This window comes from Jaculus jaculus, chromosome 3, assembly GCF_020740685.1.
Source record: "Jaculus jaculus isolate mJacJac1 chromosome 3, mJacJac1.mat.Y.cur, whole genome shotgun sequence".
Lineage (NCBI taxonomy): Eukaryota > Metazoa > Chordata > Mammalia > Rodentia > Dipodidae > Jaculus > Jaculus jaculus.
This window is the reverse complement of record NC_059104.1, coordinates 175,159,816-175,165,323: the sequence shown is the minus strand read 5'-3', so window position 1 is coordinate 175,165,323 and position 5,508 is coordinate 175,159,816.

Below are 5,508 nucleotides of genomic sequence, written 5' to 3'. Positions count from 1 at the left end.
CCTAGATCTGAGCCGGTCTTTGTCCTCGGTCCCTGAGCACCTCAGAGGATTTAGGATTTCTGTCACATCTCTCAAAGGAGTAGGTAGCTCCAACTGCATGTCCGTCACGTGTCTCCTTCAGCTCCAAGGAAAAAGCAGTTATCATGGTGGCCCAAGGTCTCAGTGAACCAGCAGTGTGACTGAAGCCAGGACCCAGTGGGCCCAGCATGGCATCTGTCTAAGAGGCCAGTAGAGAGAGCTTTTTAGCATCTGGAAAATGAATGCACCTCAGTCTGGCCCAAAGGAACCACAGGGGCAGGAAGAAAGTCAAAGATGTGCGAGATCAGCTGCCTGTGCTTTAGAAATTATGGTGAAGTGAAAAGCAGAGAAATTGGTGACACTCCCCTCCCCACAGGCCAGGGTGCTGATAATTCCCAAGTTCATCTATTATGGGTGCAGGCATGGCCAGAACTATTCAGAGCATCAGCTGGTCCAAGGTGTCCCTTCCAGCCATTAGAGTGGGATAGGAAGCAGCTGCTAGCCACCAGGTGCCCAGTGTGTCCAGTAAAGCCGTGGCCCTGGGCACGTGGTGATTATGGACTTGTGTCAAGACCCATGTTGCAAGGTGGGTGCGATGGCTGATCTTCACTGGTAACTTGTGATTTAGAACCACACGCCTCTGGGTGTGTCTGTGAGGGGGTTTCCAGAAAGATTTAACTGAAGAGGGAAGACCCACCCTGAATGTGGGCATCGCCAAGCTCCCGGATGGGTGAAGAAGAACGTGAGAGGAGCATCAGCATTCATCTCTCTGCTTCCTGATCGTGGAGACGACATAACCAGCCGAGTCACACTCCTGCTGCGTGACTCCCCTACCACGATCGACTGTGCCTTCAATTGCTTCTTAGGAGGTATATGGTCATAGCAACAAGAAAAATGACCAACACAGTGAGGGACATTAAAGTGAGGATGGAGACAGAACAAGGTTCAGGGTTTGGCCTGTTAGGGAGGTTTTAGGGTAGGCTGGACAAAGTCAGGGGTCAAGTAAAACTTCTAGCTGAATGGGAGAGAGAGACCAGCTCTAGGGAATGGAATGGTGTTTGGTTTGAGAGGAAAGATATTTTTGTCCTGGGTGAGTGTAGAGTTGGGGACTATGTTTATGTCAGGGTGTGGGGCTCCTTGTTTAGGGGACACTTCCTTATTTCTCAGAGGCCTGTCTGGGGACGCAGATAGAGGACAAGACAGACACATCACTCTCAGTAAGCTAGGGAGTTCCTTCCTCCCAGCCCAGTGCGCTATCCCTTTCCCCTGTTCTTGTCCCGTGGGCTCTATCTTACACAATTTCTTGGGGCAGAAGTTTTGGGGGCTAGACAGCTGTGAGTTAGAAGGTCCCCAGGCGTTTGCATCATACCAGTATGGGCAGCATGAGCTATCTTGAGGGGACAACAGTCCTTATTTCCCCTTTCTGTCCTCTGTGCCCAAAGTCATGACCACTAGCCATATCTGCCACTTAACCCTGATGCAGGTCACTCAGCGGCAGGTTGGCCACTCCTGTATTTGCTCACAATCATGACCCACACCATCCAGCCCACTCCTTCCCTGTGCCCTGGGACGTTCGTGGGAGCTTCTGAGCAGGCGAGCCTGGCATGAAGCCTACCACAGCCTGTGCAAGGGAGTAGTAAGATGTCACCAACTCCCAGCGCAGGTCGAGGGAGCAAGCAGCCTTGGGCCTGGCTCTTGTCAGTTCTAGTGCCCGGGGTGGCTCAGCTCCGCCCAGCCTATCGTGTATTGGCAGCAGCCTGACTCTTCATACAACACTTTCGGCTCTTTGCTTTCCTCTCCTGCTTCCCCCTCAGCCCCCAAGAAAGGACTGTGAACTAAAGTTCCCAGAGAAGGGCTGCCTTTTCTTCAAATGGGGCTGAATTGGCTTTTACAACTCCTGTGACCGCAGAGAGGTGGAATGTTGCAGGATCAGAGCGGAATTACCCTGGGCTCACCCTTTAGCCATTGAATAGCCATCGATCGCCCACCTCTGTGTCTGACCTGCCATCCTGGTGACTACGACTATCTGTTGATCAGGTGTAACCTTTTTGGAATGTGCAAATACACCCCTCAGCTTCCCCCAACCCAAGGACTGAGGATGTCGTCAGGTAGCATCGGAGGCCTATGGTGGAGATTTCCCCACTTTGCTGTGACCCGCCTATCCGATGATCAGCCAGTGTATTTGAGAAGTTCCTTGATTTATGACTTTATTTTGTTCTGTAACTATAAAACCTTCATAAAATTGTTAACATGTTGGGACATGGAATTGGGGTAACCTAACTGTGTTCCCGGGGCCAACGTCACTCATATTTGTCTCCAGTATAAACTAGCTCATATCCCCTTTAAGGTGAGAGCCCTGTCGACGGGAGACAGGGTCTGGCTCTCCCCTTCCACTACCTTCCTCCACTCCTGCTGTGGGAATCTGGGCCCAACTCCCATCCGCCCACGCACTCTGAGGTAGGCTGAAGGAGGACGAGCTAAACAGGATCCCAGGCTTAGACCCACATCCTGCTCCATCATATACCCTCTGGCTGGGCTTTAACAAGTCATATAACTGTTCCAAGCTCCAGTTTCCTCAGCCATAAAGTAATGTGCCCTATGGGGTAGAGCATCTCTGAGGGGAGTGAGAGAAAACATGCGAAGTGCCATGCAGACAGCCAGTGTCAACAGCAGACAGGTGATGCTCAGTCTAAACTATGGGGTGTGTCGGTTCCTTTCTTGTTACCATGACCAAATACCTGACAGGAAGCAACCTAAGGAAAGCAGGGCTTGTTCAGTTTATCGTTCAAGATCATGGTTCATCATGGTGGGGAAGGCCTGGCAGCAGGAGCTCGAGGCAGCTGTTCACGTTCACAGTGAGGAAGCAGAGTGATGAAGGCTGCCGCTCTCCTCGCTTTCTCCTGAAATTTCTCGTGGAATGGTGCTGTCCTCCCATCTCAATTAACCTAATCCCGCCCAGATACATTCAGAGACTTGTTTCCATGATGATTCTAAATCCTGTCAAATTTACAACTAGAGGGCTGGAGAGATGGCTCAGCCGTTGAAGTGTTTGCCTGCAAAGCCTAAAAAAAGACTCGGCTTAGATTCCCCAGTACCCACGTAAAACCAGATGCACAGAGTGGCACATGCCTCTGGCATTCATTTGCAGTGGCTAGACACCCAGGTGCACTCATTTGTTCTCTGTGTGTGTGTGTCCTTTCTCTCTTCTTGCAAATAAATAAGTACCATATATATATATATATATATATATATATATATATATATATATATATGTATGTATGTATGTATGTATGTATGTATATGTATATATGTTTAAAATTACAACTAGAGATTAGCCATCCCAGGCTACTATGGCTCTCTTGGGCACTGACCTTTGAAAAGACCCTGAGATGAAGATGCGAGCGACTGGTGAAGAGGCGCCCTCAGGAGAAGCCTGTCAGGAGTTTGAAAAGTCAAGGTGGGAGAAGCCAAGCTGGTAGGCAGGGTTAGCAGGAACTTCAGACGTGTCACTTCCTGGAGAGAAGTGTCCATCTGAGCTTGCAGAAGGAGCCCTGGGAAATTATATTTTGCATTTGCCTGCTGTAGCAGTTCGTTTATTGTTGCTGGGCAAACCACCGAGTAGAAGCAGCTTATGGGAGGAAAGAGTTTATTTCAAGTGACAGTTTCAAAAGGAAGTTTCATTATGGCAGGGGAAGCTGGCTCATTTCATGGAGAGAAAGAGAGAGACAGAGAGGTGTCAAAGCCAGCCTACTCTCAATGGCCAGCAGGCCAAACTAATCAACCCAAGATCTGCCCCAGAACCACACCTCCTCCAGCAAGGCTCCCCTCCCAGGGGCTCCAGCTGGGGACTAAAGAGAAAGCTTAAACAGACACTTGAGGCTATGGGGCCATTCATTTGCAAACCATTACCCCCTATCTCTCTTCCTCCTCCCTCACTCCCTTCTTGTTTGAAAGACAGGATCTCACCGGCTTTGAACTTTTGACCCCCCTTCTTCAGCCCCCCTTCCCCACCAAGTGCTAGGACCACAGGCATGTGCTGCCACATCTATCTTTTCCCACCGTGGCAAGGGAGTTGGATTTCTGTCCTCTAGCGCCTGTGGGCCATTAGCCAAGGTCTGCAGTAGAGGTGCTAGCTCCAAGCATCTGGCTCAGCCAGTTGCATTTGAAGAGATTGAAGAAGGGGAGGAATTCACAGGCATGCGGAGATATGAGGGGTCCTGAGCAGAGCACCCCAGGGGGGGCTACCATGTGAGTCCTGAGGTGGCTGAGAGGCCACCAGCTTGGCATGAAGTAGCAACGAGTGTGACTCTATCCCAAACTGAGCCAGATTCTGGGAAACAGGCTCCAAGAGACAACAGGTTCTCCAAGAAGAGAAAATGGGGAAATAGCAATCATGAGAGAAGTTAACATTTGCAGAGCCCTTCCCTCATCAGCTACTATTCCAGTGGCCTTATGTAACTTGACGCACTGATTTTATGAAGTAGAGGGCATTACTGCCTCCAATTTGCAGATGAAGAGCATGATGCTTGGCAAAGTTAGCCAATTTACCTGAGGTCACACAGCTAGAAATGAGCAGGAGAAAGAGGACTAGCCAGAAAACAGTCGGTGTCCTCAGGGGGAGTCAAGTCCCAGGGCTGTTCTCGAGGAGAGGAACTCCCGGCAGCCACGAAGCAGGCCTGGCTGAACCTGGGCTCATTAGCGGCGGTCGCTGAGTGCTGAGTGAGGAGACTCACTGCAGGCTGCCTATCTCATGCAACTCCAACCAAAGGTAAAAGGTGATGCAGTCACGTGGCTTTCTTCCCCTTCGTAGGTCACCTCCCACACCCGTCGCTCAGCCAGAGGCACCAGCTCTTTGAGGGGTGCACAGGTTGATGAGCATGTGTGTAAGAGAGCAGAGTCTTGTTTTGTTTTTCATTCTTTTCCCGTGTGTGTGTGTTTGGATGGGTCGGGCTGCCCGTATGCATGAGGGCGCATGTATACATGCGTGCCTGTGGAGGCCAGAGGTTGGTATCAGGTATTGTTCTCAACCACTTTACATCTTCTTTAAAACTATTTACTGGGCTGGGGAGATGGCTTAGTGGTTAAGGCGCTTGCCTGCAGAGCCTAAGGACCCATGTTCAACTCTCCAGATCCCATCTAAGCCAGATGTACAAGGTGATGCATGCTCGAGGTCACACATGCACATGAGATGATGCACGTGTCTGGAGTTCAGTTGCAGTGGCTGGAGGTCCTGGCGTGCCAATTCGCTCTTTCTCTCACTCTTATAAAAAAAAATTAGTCATTGAGCCGGCTGTGGTGGCGCACGCCTTTAATCCCAGCACTCAGAAGGCAGAGGTAAGAGGATCGCCGTGAGCTTGAGGCCACCCTGAGACTACAGAGTGAATTCCAGGTCAGCCTGGGCCAGAGTGAGACCCTACCTTGAAAAACACAACAAAAATTTGTTATTGGCAGCCTCCATAAATATAGACAATACACCATGATCATAATCCC